This window comes from Gobius niger (assembly GCF_951799975.1).
Source record: "Gobius niger genome assembly, chromosome: 14".
Classification (NCBI taxonomy): Eukaryota; Metazoa; Chordata; class Actinopteri; order Gobiiformes; family Gobiidae; genus Gobius; species Gobius niger.
This window is the reverse complement of record NC_136865.1, coordinates 17368321-17386174: the sequence shown is the minus strand read 5'-3', so window position 1 is coordinate 17386174 and position 17854 is coordinate 17368321. Positions and strand designations below refer to the sequence as shown.

General features: G+C 39.7%; 1 protein-coding gene across 2 annotated transcripts in view; it reads right to left on the bottom strand.

Annotated features, from left to right (window-relative positions):
* Positions 1 to 17854, bottom strand: part of atxn1a (ataxin 1a) — a 67375-nt gene that overhangs the window by 30180 nt on the left and 19341 nt on the right. The gene's annotated exons all lie outside the window — the stretch shown is intronic.

The following is a 17854-nucleotide window of genomic DNA, read 5'->3' as shown; positions in this document are numbered from 1 at the left end:
TATGCACGGAGGTAGCACGGCTGTGCATTCTTGTTATACATTGCAATAAAAATGTGTTGCAATGTCCAGCCACATGACCGTAGACCACATTGCATATTTTGCAAAACTGGGCAATCACAAAAAATATCACCAGGGCTGGTCAGGGAGCAACTCAATTCTATTACTGCTTAATAATAACTTAGATCATATCTGGAAAATGTCCTTCTTTGAGATAAATTACTTTATTACTTCCTAATTATTTGAACTCTAAGGCCACCATAGTTAATCTGTGTATCATGGAACAAAATTGAAACTTTTTTGGAGTAGTAATAGCTACTAATACTTTAAAGGCACACTGCATAACATTTTGGTCTATACTGTTGCCATCAATACAAAACATGTTCCCAATGACCAGCTCCACACAGAAAATGCTACTTTTGCAGTGGGTAATCAAAGAATGGATTTGGATGAGGACTGAAAATTCTGCTGACTTTAGTCATATCTCCATGGAGACGAGCTGGAGACGTACCCACTCCTGGTTAAGTTACAGTCATGTCTTGGAGAGGTGAGCTGCTCACAGCAAAAGCATGTTAGTTTGTACATTTATGAGGTATTTTTCAATGTTGAAAATATCTTCATTTATTGGGTAAAATTTTACGCGGTGTGGCTTTAAAAAGTAATTTTACTTCCACTACAACTTCGATTGTTGCTATGTCTTTTACTACTGGGATGATTTTGCACTTACTGTATTAGTGCTCTTGGTGATACTACGGTGCTTTACTACCACTATTGCAGTCACTAGAAGTACTTTTACCACCTCTACAACCAACCTACCATCTTATAAGGTGACTTTAGAGTGAGGAGTGTTTCTATTTATAAAGTTACTGCCTTCGAGGACTCACCACATTTACATAAGTAATAAATACACCAAAGGCATTCCTACAGATTTGCCTATGGCTGCAGCAGAGAGACGTTAAAGTGGGTTTGACTGGGTGTGGAGAGTAAACAACTATAAGTGCTATTTGAAGTAAGTCAGGTCAAAAGACTTCAAAATACACAGGTGGTATTGATGCAAGAGTTATTTAACCATAGGAACCAGTATGCACTACTACTGCAGCTACAACAATTACTTCTACTGTGACCAAATGAAACATATTTGGATTATTGCTACCCTGAGCATGTAACATATTCATGCCATTGGCTTGATGGTGTTTTAGCCATGAGCAGGATAACTCAGTCGCCTGGTTGGCTTTCACAAAGGATTAAATTTGTGTGTTGGGGGATTCCATGCCTCTCTCCATAATGACATCATCATGAGGTGCTGACGGCTTACACACTAAGCACATGAGTGGAGAGGGAAAAACAAGAGGGAGAGTTAGAGAGAGTGTGTCACAGAGGATTTACTATCGTGAGATCATACTACTGTAGGAGGAAAAATCTATTGTTACGCCTCAGAGATGACTTTCACCTTTATACATCCTCTTTTACTGAGTGCACTTATGCCTCTGCAAATTGCTCACAGTTTTCTCAATCAGGCATTCATAAAAATAAAACGTAATTAGCATTTTGTAATCAAATTGTCTAAAATTACAGTTAGTTACTGATTGCACAGCTGGAGCCCGGTTCCAGTACGTTTTCGCCACAGCTGCCCAATGTCTTCCACAGTTGGGGAAGTGGTTAAGAGGCACATTTATGAAGTCTAACACCGGCCTCATGCCTCATGCCTACTTACAGACCCGTGATCAGGCATAGTGCTGACAATGAGGCCAGGATATTCCCAGTGTGTGGAAGAGAACCACTATTAGCTCTTGTTAAATGTATCTGGTCGTGAGTAATGATGACTAATACAGTGTTGCCAGATTTATGTTTGGTCTGACTCAGAGAAACACTACAAGACTTCTTATTACCACTGCTACTATTGGCACAGCTGATAGTTGTCCACGACAGTGATTCCCAATCTTTTGTGTCTCATCCCCAGCCAAATATTCAGAAAGGGATCTAATAGGAACAGCATATTTGTTACTACTTCCTTGCATTATTTTTCTTTTTTGCAATTGAGATGGATGCAAATATACACTTAAACTTAACAGTAAAAAAAACGTTTTACATTGCTTTCACTCAGTTTATTTAAATGCTTTTTGATCTGAAATTATTCATACTTGCTAACCCACAGAGATTGGGAAACACTATTCTACTGCACCTTCAACTACTAGGACCCCTATGCTAAAAGTTATTATGGACACCATACCTTGAAGTACCTTACAACTCTCTCGCAGTAGATCTAAGAATAAATATACATGTATCAGATGTATACTTTTTATGATTCAGAGAGCGACTGCCAGACATCATCTCTACTCACTGTACGAGCACGGAGCTCTGGGAGGGGGCCTGTTGCTCCTCGCTGTTATACAATACATATTGTATAACAACTGGCAGCGTGTGGGCGGCTGCTGCCATCTGCGGAGATACAACCCCTGCCACCGCTCGCTCTGCTGTCTGTGAATGTTTGTGTCCAGCCCGCAGCCACAAATAGATGTGCGTCATCTACAGTAGGTTAGTCCCTGGTGCATGAAAGGAAGCTAATCGAGCACAAGCTTGTAGTGATTGTATTAACTGAGGCTGTCATTACAAAGCGCATGTTTCCACTGAGCAGTTATCACAAATCTCACCATGACTCAATAGCTAAAAACAACTTTCATGAGCTACAGGAGATTTTGACGTTTTGTCTCCATCCATGAAGGGCGCAGCAGAAGTGATTGTAATAATTATGCTAATAAATATGTTTTATTTAGAGGTGTCTTTCTGGGCACTCAAGGAAATCAAACAAGGAATGAAATCACAGCCTCAAAACAACAGTAGAGTTTAAAACATGAGGAAAATTAATTGATTTGTATGTGAATAAGTGGATGATTGCCTGAACATAACTGCAGTCATTAAAATGCACCCTGTCTTTGTCTCATAGGCATATTAAAAACTGATTACATGAGCAGAGTGTGCTGCTCTTTGGAACTATACGCAAAAATTATGTGTAGATTCTCAAACAACAGTAGATGTACAAGGTGCATCTACTATTATCATAAACGTCTTGTTAACAGTATTTGAATATTGCCGAGATCTTAAAAAAAAAAAGAAAAAAAAGTGCTGTACAATAAAGAGTGTTAGGTTGCAGCACACATGGCACACAACCTGCCTCAGAATTCAAGTTCACGCTCCTACAATATATTGTTTGTTTAAATGTCTCCCCCTGCTCCTCTTCACCCCACTTCACACTGTGCAGTTCTGTCCAATTAGGCTCACGGCACATAACAACAACACTATCTTTATTCTGCGATTCAACACAAACCTTTAGCTTTTGACCGTGGAGAAGGTTACAAACAAACACAAGGACGAACACAAGCAGAATGAAAGCACAAATAAGATGCTGAGAATGAACTCCATCAACTCCAGTCACAGCTCAACGCTGTACTGTTGCTATGGTGAACAAAAGCATGGCTTTCCAGGCTATTTTAAGGATGTCGCTGTTACATATTTCTCCCTCTGTATCTATCAGAGTCAGACAAATTACATTAGGGAAAATTGTAACTACAAAACAATCTTCAGATAGTTTTGCACATTGTTGAATCTTGTGACTAATAGAAATATCTTAGACATTAGATTGGGTCTTGTAAGAATCATGATCATGTGGTAAATGCTTTTTTAAAGTGTCTTTCAGCAGGAAAGTAGCAGGTAAACAACAATAACCAAGTTGTCTGATTATCCATCCTGCAAAAAAGATACCCTACTGCCTCACACAGGCTTAAGCTAGTTGATGAAGAAAATAGTTCACAAGCTGCCCATTTTGACATGCAGGTATATGTTTTATGTCGCTGACGCCTCAAAGGAAAGTCACAGATCCTGCTGCTCCTTTTAAAAACATATCACCTCATATCTGATCAGCGTTTCCTAGTTCATGTTTTAATCACATATACGAGATCTTAAAGACATCTCCAGTTGTGACTGAATGAAGTGAGGATGAGGAGGTGTTAATTAGTGAACAATGTGAGTGTGATATCGTCTAACAAGAGCCACTGTTACACCTCGTTTTGACACCGGAAACTACTACACTTTTTTTTTTACGTCGCACACAGCTTATTATGCACAACTGAACACTTACAAGAAGTACTCAGACGTATTGCTACTTACTTACTAACAGACTTCCAATTAGTGTTGATATTTTTTTTCCCCCTCAATCATCCAATTGTTCTAATTCTTTTGTAAAATGCAGTTTCTTATAGGGATGCGGATGTCGGAGCCAATATCCGATGCTGAACTGATACCAGTTTTGGCCCCTTAAAAACACAACTTCTACCACCTAAATCGAAGCGAATATGGGCAGAGTGTACATTGTTAAAAAGCTAAGAACATGGAGAATTCAATTGCTGATTTAGTTTAAACCTCCACAATGTATTTTTGATTGCACCGCAAAATGCCACGCTAGCAATAGCATGCTAAAGCTAGCAGGTGCAGGCTAATGCTAACGAAAACTAATCAAGGTAGAAATACCTAAAAAAAAGCCTAATACAATAAAATAACCACTGCTGAAGCCAAGTGAAATAACGGATCTAACATATTTGTAATAATCAGATCACTTACTGTACTTACCTAAAGCCTGTCATATAACCAAGGATAATTAGAGCACAAAAGTCTAGTAATCCTTGTTTAATGTTCATCCATTAGTTTATCAATAAATAGAATTGATAATTGATCTGTAATGATGATAATGAAAATAAAATGACTTTATTTTTTATATGGAGAAAAGAGTCAATTCAATCTTTCACTCAAGCGAAAGGTCACTTTTAAGAAAGTCTCTTGGCATCGGTATATATTCCGCATCTGCAGATACTCAAACCCCAGTATCGGTATCGGTAGCAAAAAAGCTGGATCGGTGCATCTCTAGTTTCTTAAATTAAACTTGGGGACAGTCCTTGTAAGGAGGACCAGTGCAGTTGTGTCATGTACGCCAACACTTCCCCTGTAACACTAAACAGGAAGCCGTCCCAGCAGAAATCCCAGGGGCCATACTACTGAGGCTGTGAGTGCTGTACTACACTGTGCAAGCGCTCACTTGTGGGAATGTGTATGGTGTGCGTACATGGCTTTGGGGTCTGTCTCTTATTTAAAACCACAGAGCAGAAACACACAGGTCTGCAGAGGTTATGGGAAGGAGCTCTTGGCCGCAAGACTGACGAGGAACAAAAACAAGAGCGGATAGAGAAGTTAAACGTTATTGCAAGCACATGCACTGTATTTTAAGACAGGCTAATCTTTGGCCAGTACTTGTGTGCGGATATTTCCTTTTTATGGACTTAAAGCAGATTGCTAATCGCTATGCCACTATGCAGCATCCTACCCCTTTACAAGTAATACAGAGCAGTATTTGCAGATAGATAGATTGATCAATAGTCTCAGCGAAGCTACTATGAACACACAGAAAAATGATTAGCGACACAATAGATTTTCTGCTTCCCTTGTTCATCATTTTCTATGTGAAGCCCTGAATGTCAGCCAATAGATAAATATTCGCTTTTTCTAATCTCATCTGTGATTAAACTGTATTATATTTCACGTCGATTGATTGTCTAAACTCAAGCCAAATAGGTAGCACAACTCCTGCAGAATAAAACATCGTCCAGAGACACAATGTCTATTTAACATTCCCCGCATAGCGTTCAATCCTTGTAGAGCATGCATTAAGAGCAGCATTCATCAACCTCTGCTGTAAAAACATGATAAAACCGGCTCGTCCTGCCAGCGCTGGACCACAGTAGCCTTCAATTATACCACGCTCAGGTTTGTGGTTCGACCTGGCAGGAAGCACGGACACATGACACTAAAATGGACCACCTTAAAGCAGCCTACGGTCATTTTCTGAGGCCTTATCTACCCGGGGGTGTGAGTAAGACCAGGGCACCGGCGCCGTCAGCGATAAGCCCGAGGTAATAAACGACCCCAACAAGAGACAAATATGTGCGAGTATTTTCCCATCAGTCGGGACAGGAGTCATTAGCAACGCGGAGTATGGGCTGTGTCCAAGTGATACTACACCACTGGATTCTCAGATTGTTGTGTCTGTGTTCAGCCCTGGAGGAAAGGTGACCCAGATCTGAAAGTGAGGAAAGAGTGCAATCATTTAGATGATTTACGCTTAAATGTCAAAGCTAGCAGGTTCATTAAACGGGAAAGGTATTGTTACTTCAAACATAGTCAACAATTGAATGAATTTAATTGTATATTGTTACAATTGACTACAATTACTACAACTTATGCCATGATAAAACATTTGGTTACGCTACATCTTTATTACAAAGTCAACAATAAAGAGAAACTTGCACAAAGGATTTTGCTATATGGTTCTGATGTAAAACTAGCAATGAAAAGTGGAAAGTGCATTACTTTTCTTCTTTCAACCAAAATACTTAATACCACAATGCCTTTTCAATGATAAGGATTTTTAAAACATTGGGTATATGTTTGCCATCTTCTGTATGACACACTAATGCTATCTGACCAAATCTGACATGGGTCACTTTTGAGGCTGGTGTAAACATTGCCTTATAAGTAGTACAGCCCCAGTGATGTAAGTACATCTGAAAGAGGACATTTGTGTTTGCTTTGTGGTGCAGGGTGGAGACCGGTGGCTACAGTAAAGCATTGGAGACGACACACAACAGTAAATAACGACAGTCTCAAAGCGCAGGGGACTCTCAACACTGTTATAGCAGTCAGTAATTCAGGCCAAAGCTCTCCCCGAGGACAGCGCTGGATTAAGCAACATCAGTCAAATCACACACACTCAGCTACTGCAAATCAAATCAATCTGCTCCACCCTTTAAACAGGGGACAAAAAAGGAAGTAAGCGAGAGTGTGCGAGATCGAAAGAGAGAGGAAGTAGTTGAGAAAAGAGGGCAAGTCTTTCAATAATTCACAGACTGCTGCTTCATTTGGGAAAGAATCAGTGCCTGGACTGAACTCCAGGATCTGAAGGCAGGACACAGCGAATTCTGCACACTCATCTGAAAGTGCAGGTGGAAGAATAAAAGATCAAAGAGCACTCACTTCCTATTAAAAACAAATTAGTAGGTAATCAACATGGAGGGGGTTGAACAATGAATCAGAATTCTAATCATAGTCATATGTAGTGATGAACACATTTCAAAGACATCATGAATATCTGTGATAGATTTGTCATCATGATTATGATTTGACCTTTAAAAAGGTAGAGACTGTGGTACGAGGATTTCAATCCAGGTCATTCAAGTACATCGAAGCATGAACATAAGCAAGTGGATTTATCTACACTGGACATGTTTTTGTAAGAGAGAATCAATACCAGAAACAAATGTATTTCATTTGGAAAGAAGATATTTGCGGGCAATATTTAAGCTTTAACTCATCCTCCATTAGACCTTAAACAACATGCTCCAATCTCTGGAGCATCTCTCATGCCCCATTCCCCCCGTGTGTGTGACTGGATTCTGTACGATCTTAAGATTAACAAATGATACAGTTTGTCTCCAATTTGCAAACGCCGCAAATCATTTTATAGGCTTTGGTCAATTAATGGCAAATTGCAGGTTGCAGGTACAATTTAATCCGCCTTTAAAACTATTGTTTTAGCAGAAAAACAATACTCGGTCAGAGCATAAATCCCAATTAGGGCCAAACTCTGAATCCAGCCTGTGTGTGTGTGTCCGGGTGCAGCTCCTCCGTCTGGAAGACATAGATTTCTATTAAAGGATTAATGTGGATTCATTAGTACAGCTGGTGCAGTGAGAGGAGCGCAGCCCAGAGAAATAGGCTTCATTACATCTTTATATAATAGCTCGTTTTCTGTGTATACAGACCCAGCACTCCTCTGTTTGATAATGGCACCAGCTCACTCACTAAAAGCACAGTTTAAAAATACATTCTTCTACAAAGCTTGAGTCTGTCTCATTCAATGCCATGAACACAATCACACAGATGGAGCACTGCGTGTGTGGGAGCGCATATGCCATTTCACTCAATGTAACAGACAGCTGCATACAGTGTTTGGCATTGAGAAATATCCAGGAATGAACATGAAAAGTATAGATCCTTTACAACTACTACAGCCTTGTAGCCAGAAGGGAGATGTATTCATGCAGAGACAAAGGCCAATGTTTCTAAAGCATTTAAGTTACAGATGTTCCTTTAGCAAAAGCTCACAATATTAATGCCAACTACATGAATGAACTTGTTGCACTTTGCTTATTTTGCTAATACTGACATAACCACAAATAAATCACTGTGAACTGTTTGTGCCAAGTTCCTGATTAAATTGATATAGAATGTTGCATCAATAATAGTTTTTTATAATGGTAAATAAAATGTAAGACGACAGGGACAGGAGTACTTGCAAAGATTAGAAATGTAAGCTAATTATTCAGCGTTATCAAACCAGCCAGACAACCTGTCAGAGCGTTTTTACCTTGCTTACTCAAAAATGTCCTATTCTTTACTCCCACTTCACTTGAGTTGCACTTTGAACACTCTTTCCCCTCCATTCATCACATGTGCATCATAATTACTGTGTCAAACGAAGCAGAAAAAGTACTATAGCATTAGTCTTTGAGCGTACGTGCAGCCCCAGCTCTACTTGTAATGATTTACATGTGTGTACTCTTTACAGTGACCCAGAGCAGCAGGCATCACTGTTATGTAATCCTTTTTTCTGTCGAGCGAAATTCTCACAGACACCTAGCTCCACACAGCCTCGCACACACACGCACAAAACACATGCACACCCAGGCTCGCACTGGCAGCTGCCGGTGCCTTCACAGCGCTCTGGGTTATTCCAGTCGTGGTGAGAAAACGCTGTGGTTTCTTGGCACAATCAAGACACAGACGCGCTCATCCGCCTCCTAAAGGAGATAAACATACAGTAGTGATTCATATAGCTCAACTTCAAATTCAAACCTGAATCAGTGTATTCTCACGATTCACTTCTCACAATCACGTTTTTGTACATTCTACGTTTTTGTAAAGTTATTAGGGTTATCGCATTAATATTTCTATGGCTGGCAATAGAATATAATGAATCGGCTTATTTATGTCATGGTTTCTTATTTGTTACCCGCGTCAAAGAGGATTATGTTGTTATCTTGATCTGTTTAATAAATGTCTAATAATGAGCAAATTAAGTACATTTGTGAGCACACCTCAGCAGTGGATCAACAATATTCTGTATAATCAGAGACACGGCAAAAGACACCAACTTCAGCCACAAGGAGTCATCAATGGGCTTCGTGAATTTGACTTTAGCTATTTGACATAGGACCGATAAATGTGTGATGGTCCATTCATCCAATAGGATTGAAGGTTTATATTCATGAGGACTCCTACACAGAAGTCAATGTAACCGGCTACAGTTATGTAGTAACAGGCAAATTGTGCAGCCAGTAGATTTGAATGGCTATCACAACAACAAATCACTTCCCACACAAGTGTAGCGCTGAATAATCTTCCAGTGCATGTTCCCATTTATATATTTGAGATTACATTAGCAAATCAACAGCATTTCTAATATATTAGATTTAAAGAGTACACTGATATCTTGCTTCTTTGGTAATGATATAATTTAAGGACCTGGATTCACACTGTTAAAATTGAATGATAAAGAATATATGTTGAATTATTTATAAAGGTACACAAAATATTACAAATACCAATGGTAAACCACAGTGTCATTTGTAATGGCTGAGTTTCCTCCTCCTCTCACAACAAGTCAAGGGAAACTAGTACAGCTCAATGGGCTATTAGTGCACACCACCTCTTCACTCATAAAAGCCTTCATGGAGGAGTGTAAGTGGATAGTCTATAGGGGCTGTGAAAAGTGGACATCCATCAGGCTGCTGTACTGTCTGCTGTCCACAACAGCCCACAGGTCTGTGCTGCCCACCGGCCACTGCATGTTTCTTATCAATAAAGTTCTGGCTAATGTCTGAGTCCTCACCAGCTGCTCATTAAAGCGGATCAAAGGAATCAATGAATGACGGATGCAGAGTTACTTTTACTGCAAACCTTTACTCAAATTACTATCTCCTTCTGGCTAGAGGAGGGGGTGGAGGTCCTACAGCCCAGAGAATTACAGTGAGCCTTTGACTAAAGATGTTGTTTGCCAGAGAATCCCGCCTCGCTTACCTGGGCCTGTGCAGCTTCCAAGCAAGTCACTGCTGGAGGGAAGCGGCCCGATCAAGGAGCAATAATCGGGTACTACAGGACTTGGCCAAAAGATGTTAGTGTGACCTCACTGGAGCTGTAGGTAAGAGATATGCTTTACGGTGCTTCAAGATACGCGACCCGGTCTTCCTTTGTCATATTTTGCTACATGTTCAGCAACACATTTAGGCCCCTGGCGTCTTCCTCAATTTGCTTCATCCACTGCTTCCGGCGTCCACCTTTCAGCTTCTTTCCTGTGGTTTCCATTGTAATTTAACCTTTTGGATCCTTGAATCCTCCGCCTGACTAATCTGTTTCCAGTACTTTGCTCTTCTCTTTGCAAGGGCATTCAGGATTTTGGTGTAAGTACTTCAAATGTCGCATGGCCATGGCAAATGCCTACAACTACTATTTCATTCAATAATACATCAACAATATTTCCCTAAAGCTTTTACAAAAATACTTAATTAACTTAAGTATGCAGCAATTTTATCACTACGGCATTGTGCAACCAAACCAAACCAAAATGAATGACAAACAAGTTTAGGATCATTAATCATTTACATCTAACCAACAAAACCAAGTGTAAAGAACAAACTAATGGGGTAGACTCGCGTAGAAAGGACCGGGAGGGGCGAGTGGGTGGTCCGGACGATGCCACTTTATCAAACAGTCTAGTTGTAAAAGCAATAAACTCCGCATAGGTCTCAGAATAAGGACTTCCCGGGCGCTGCAAAGGCCACTACCATTCATCTCACTAAAAGCCTGAGCGGCTGAACTGAGCTGAACTGCACATGTGGGAAAGTGTCATTGTAATGTCATAGCTATTTTCGAGCATGGCAATAGGTGCTTTCAATTATTGGAGCGTAAACACGGAGAAACGCTGCTTTCATTGGGTGATAATAAAAATGGTCTCATGATTTATATACTATAAGTTACATATTATTTATATACACTTATCAGGTTTTTACCAACATATAACATCAACGAGTAACAAGCCAATGCAATATTTATGTCAGTGCCAAGCATGGATAAAATAGGGGGGATACAAGCAATAAGAACATTACTTAACATTATTAATACAAGCATATCACACATAATTGGTATCACAGTGTTCTTTCTTTACATTTTCTTCTATTTTCTGTGTAAAGTAAGGAGTTAGACACTGGGCTGGGAAGGATTTTTAATTGCCCTTGAGCGCCCTCTGGAGACAGTTATAAAACAATAAAAACTACCTTTCACTTTCATCTAACAGAATGCGAACAAATCCATGGTGCCGTGAAGAACACAATTCGATGGATTATAGGCTTTTTGACAGAACTGATTCTTTGTCAAAGCTGCAGGATGTGGAACTCTTTGCTATTTACTGTTTGCGAGTGTAGCAAAAGCTTACATTGAACTTGAAGAAATGGTTGAAACATGGTCAGAAATTGTAAATAATATGTAATCAAGTGCCTGAAAGTGTTGTATTTGGACTGTTGTTGAGGAGATCCTTCTACCGACGGTTCTTGATGATGATGTTGATGCCTGTGGGGTGTTTTAGCTGTTTATATTTTGTAAGGACTTAAGTAGAATGCTACTGTATAAACCTGCTGTCACTCTGCCTCTGCCCAGAGACTACAGATGAAAATTAGCTTGTAGCTATATCAGGTCTGTGGAACACATTTGTTGTGCAATGTCCCCGTCAAATAAATAAATGACCCAAAGGCCTCATTTGGTTTGTAAACTTGCCAGGGGCCGGGGTGCCAGACCAATTGCAGTTTTGGAGTTGTAAAACAAATAGATTTTTGAAAAGATATTCTGTACTCATCCGAACAACATGAAAAAACAACTTGTCAGTGAGAACAGGGGTTTTGGTCACTCTTTTCTCTCTAATTGTTTTGTGGATCGGATTAACATGCTAAAATGGTGCATATGGCCACCGGGACTTAGTTTGCCCACTTCTGTATTAGCTGGATTTGACTAATACAGTGTTTAAAGGGAATACAAGCCAAAAGAAACATAAAATACGGATGTGATTCTGTGCTACATTGAAGCACATGTACATCTCATTTGAATAACACAAACCGCCTCCCACAGCCGTCACTGCGCCTTCCCTGTACTTTCTATAGTGTCTATACCTGCACTTGAAACAAAGGTGTGATTGCATTAAACCACAAGGGCATCCCCGGGGCTCTGCTAATGCACAAAAGAGAGAACAAGAGTGAGGCAGTGTGAAGGAGGAGGGTCCATTACAATAATCATTTTACATCACTTGAGAAAAGGGCGCCTCTTGTAAAAGCAAAGGGGAGGGTATAACGTCATGAGCACAAGGTGGAAATCTCATGACTGAAAAGCCTAATCTAAGAAGGTACATTATACAGTAGACTAATGTTTTGAGCTTTCAACCTGACTTCCACAGATCAGTGTGTGCAAAGGGTGGAGCCAGTAGTCAATAGTGTGACCTGTTTGTATTTAGTCTAGCATAGGGAATAGTATATTTAGACTTGTATTAGTTAAATAATAGAATAGCTAAGTTTTACAGTTAACAAGCTCATACAAAAAGGATCAATCACACCACAATAGAAAATATTTCATTCAGGGTTAAAAAATGTATACAGTAAATAAAACCCTTTTACGAGAACTAACTACCATGAGCATGTCACTGTCTGATTGTCAACAACTTTACTTTGACCAGTTCACCACTCTGATCATATATATTACAAATAATATGAATAAGACTTTACATAGCAGGTACATTTCCCTGGGGGCCAGAATATATCGGGAGTGTATTCCCGGGGTCCATAAACAAAAGTTCTGGTAAAATATGCTTTAATTGGGAAAATATTGAGGAAAAGTTTATTCAATAAATGAATAACAATGAGCCTGACTGTAGGCTAACAATTGTATTGCACTTTACAAGCCTCTGTAGTTTCTTGCTTAATTGTAGTATCATTATTCATTCATTCAATCATTCATTCACTCCACACTCGGTGGTGGTAAGCGACTATTGTAGCAACAGCTAATCTGGGGCAGACTTACTATTTACCACATGGCTATAATATGCTGTTTATATCCTGATCTCTTATGTCAGTACCCCCTGCTGGACACGTGTGGAATTTTTCTTTATTATTTAAAAAGTGGCTGGAATGAGCATTGGAATGGGCTTCATTTTTTTTTTTGACACACCGCGGGCCGGATACATAGTGTTATTCTTTTTCTATTTCTTTATTTTCAGTTAACTATAATCAAACATTAAAAAATCCAGTGAATCCTTTCTCCACATAAGTAGCACTAATTTCAGAATATACAACCAGCCTGGGGAATGTGGTTTGTTCCACTCGACTAAGAACACAATAATGCCCAAACAAATGGCACACAAAAGCAATATGCAGCTCGGCGAGAACAATGAGAGATATCCTTCACGGAGGAGGCGGAGGAGGATAGGGAAAACCCTCAAGGAATAACATCTAATGAAATCAAATCGCTCAGGCCAATTAGTTGGCACTATGCGAGCCACAGATGATGTCACTCGTCATTACTCACAGCTTAATGTTATCAACCAGTGAGCAAACAGAGGAAAGAGCAGCACTGTGGTCCGTTACAGGGGACACTTCATTAGTCTGAGTGGGGACCCAGCAAACTCATACTACAGTTACTACAATCGCATCATATTGGGCAGTACAAGCAATAACTGTTGAAAGGCTCAGTACTTATTAGTAACAGTTAACTGTGTTAGTGACGCTCCCCTCGCGACATGGCACGGTGTTAAATCATAGACCACCACAGTAACTTGGAATATTATTTTTGCAACATTAAACTATCTAACACCTTACAAAACTTCATGAAAACCTCCTGAGCATCTTTTCACCACTAAGTTTTCTTGCAGTTTATTGTAAAAGAATGTTTTCTGTAAAATTGCAAACAGGCAGGTGAGAAACCACACACACTTCCGTCCCTTTGCTGACATTGAATGTTCTAGCACATGCACAGTATGGCTCATTAGTAATGACCTACGGTAACATGTTTTTCCACGTTACAGTCAATACCCTGCGGCTTCACATGACATTTTACACTGCACTTGAGAGTACACAGACGTTTGACTATGATCTAACAAACTAGCCTTTGTAGGTCACGTGACAGTATTCGAAAGAACAAATGAAATAGCCTATAGTATAATTTTAAGGTTTGAATTTGCTGTCAATCTTTATACAGTAATTACTTAATCCACATGAAACCAAAACGGACATAAAGTTCATTGTACTCTGTGTTTACAAAAGGCGTGATTGTTCTCAGCTGAAACTACTTTAAGTCACAAGATATATATTGTTTATACACTCTAGTTTCTTTTCAGAGTGGATTTTGTTGTTGTGTTTTATTCTCAAAAACTGTGCATCATCCATATAATTGTATAGGTCCCTGCACTTTGTCTGAAACTATTATACATCATACATCATACAATCTAGTTACCGGTACATTGTGTACACTACCAGTTCTGTCTCTGCAGTGAAGAGGGGTCACAACAGGGAAACAACAGCCAAAGTTAGCACACTTACACAGAGACACAGCGATGTTTTTCAGGATGTAGTAATGGAACATACGGGCTGATTAGCTCCAATGGGACAGGCCCTACAGCCCTGTGTGTGATTACAAGCACCACCTCAGCACTGCACCCGCGCAAAGACGGCAGCTGCAGCATTCAGTCCTGTTAAGATGCTGATAATGCCACTACATTTAGGCTGCACTCATTTTAGTTCATGATACATTTAAATACAAGTTAATCTTTGGGTGCTTCTTTCAGCAGGAATGAATGGATCAGTTGTGACAAAAACACACACGACATCAAATAAATAAGCTCAAATCAAGGGTGAACATTATGTGCTCCGGGACATGCAGCAAAAACATGTATGTGACCTCTAGTGACTGTATAAAGTAATGCTGTGTCACTAAAACATGTTCACTGAAAGGAGAAAAAAAAAAATCATATGCATATAGTGATCTGTTTACCAAGATGCGTGTTTTATGCCCAGATTTATCTGTTTAGGTGTTAAGTCAGCACTCACAGCTTACAGAAAATACATTTGCAAAGATGAGCATTACAACACTGTAGTTAATTCATAATCAACTCACACGAAGCTACCTCTGCCCTGTCTATCCTGCCGCTTGTCCTCTGCCTACCCCTCCTTAGGCAGCGGCTGGTTCACTTGGCAGGTATATCTGTGTGTAATTCCCTTGCTCTCCAAACCCAATTCAATTCTACTATGAGAGTGGAGCGGGGATCAAATAAAGCAGAGCGCAGCTATTAGAGAAACTGAGAAGGGGAAATCCATACACACATCCTATTCCAGACACCCTCCCTAGCTACTTTGGCCCCTCGTGACAACATCATGAGTGTGTTTTGCAAAAAAAGTGGATATACCGTACATAATTCTGCCTTACAAACCTCTTTTGAACACCTCTGCATTGATATTTTATGTTTTACTATTTAATGAATGAAGCAAAACACTACTCCAAGTAGGGAACGCTATAATACGGCAACTCCCCATGTTATTTGGATGAATAGAAATACAAGTTTACTATCAGATGAAGTACAGAAGCCAGTGGCAGAGCAGCATCATCTTAAGTCTCAGTTGTAGCGTCATTACACAGAGCACGGCTGGGTTAATTGGTAATTTGACATCTTTGAGATTACTGTGAGCAGTTGCTGTAGGCTGTGTGAGTGGGCGGGAGTCAGATGAGCATCGAGTGGAAAAAAAATGATGTTAAATTGACTGAATCCACATAAAGTTGTCAAAAGTGCTCTGCAAATGAAAATAAACACGTTCGTATAAGGACAGTGATAAAAAAAATATTACTCAATCTCCCTTCCCGTTTCAAAAAGCTTGTCCTGAACCTGTTGCAACTTTTTCTCTCCAACCAACCAACTTCCAAGCATCTTTTACTATATCTATACTATACAATACTATACTATACTACATGTAACTTGCACATCTACTGCATATAGAAAGATGCCGCCGTACATAAGTGATCATAAGTGTAGTCTCCCATTAGCAGCTATTTTCTGACGTGTGCTGCGTGTCTCCAGTCGCCGCCCAGCTGCATTGTAGAAGCTGCATGACTGTCAGCCCTCCATCTGCTCATTTCTGAGGCTTTCTGCTCAGGAGAAAGGCAACTGTCAGTGGTAGACGAGCAGAAGACAGAAGGAACATAAAGGAGCGAGGAACCATATGTGTAATCTTCAGTCAGTCGGACTGATGGGTGAAGAAAGCTGTAGACAGAGAAGAGAAATTATCTTGGAAATGGAAAAGGTCTTATATTGAAAACAGATTTATAGTCATCATTAGTATGGATTATAGTATGCATTTAAGGAGCAATTTGTGATTAACTTTGATAAAGTCTTTATTATTGTGAGACAGAATTGGGTTTTATAACCTTTACCCCTGAATGTAAAGATCCAAGGGCTGCACAATATGAGAAAGAAATATTTGCTATTGCGATAACAGTATTATTGTGATATGCAATTTGTTTTTTCTTCAAACAAAGTCAAAACAAGACTTAATTGTTTTGCTTTTTTTGCATAAGACTGTGTTATCAAAAATAACCTACTACTACGTGTATTATTATTGAATCGGAACATGTGCAATCATGAAAAGTGTGTCATATTGAAGATGGAAGCCTCCACTTCTGATGTGAATATTTACACATTTCACCGTGATGTTACACAGCTCCTCTGAGGCGCAGCACCAGGGAGGGCTTGACTGAAAGTTTGAAATCTCTTGTTTCTTTATCACTTTCCGTACCAAAGTTATGCCCAAAAGGAGACAAAGTTGTAGATGGAAAAAAAAAGCAAAAGCAAAAGTGACCTATGCCCAGGGCTGGTCCTGTATGCACAGCTGGAAGCTGAGGTCAAACCATTGCCGTTTCGATTAGTTTGGGAATGCTCTATCGACATCGCAACTGCTGTCATTATTATATAATTACCACTGCAAGATGGCCGCCACAGTGGCACAGTGGTTAGCGCTCATGCCTCACAGCAAGAAGGTCCCGAGTTCTGTGTGGAGTTGTGTCTGCGTATGTTTACTCCGAGTGTTCCGGTTTCCCCTACCACAAAAATAAAACATAATCTACTGTTTAAATAAAGGTTAGAAGAAAAAAAAAATACTATGAGTGGAAGTAGCCTACTGCATCTTGAGTTATATTACTTTTACATCACAAATTAATGACGTTTGATTTGGTTCCTGGCCTCAATTGGGAATATTTTCAATATGCGGTACCCTAACCCCATTCCTTATAGAAAAAAAATATGCAAAAATACATTTAATACACTAATTAGACCCTCTTTCCAAAAATACTCTTATGAAAGACTTCAGAACACATCAAAGCACCCCAAAGCAAAATATTATACAGTTAGTGGTAAGTTATGCATCAATTTCAACGGCTAAAGGCAAAAGAGTTGAAATTTGCTGCAAGTGCAAAGCAGGAGTTTTAACTAGTTTCACTTTTAAATGTCGGGGATAAATAACCCACGGGAGACATACACAGTAGGACAAATGGCCATGTAGCAAAGAAGGGCAAGTGTTCAGTGAGACGGAAAGGAGGGATTGGGTTTCCTCTGTCCTCAGTAAGCCCTTCTATTCATTCAAGTCTCCTCACAAGAGAGTAGAGAGCACATTGACAC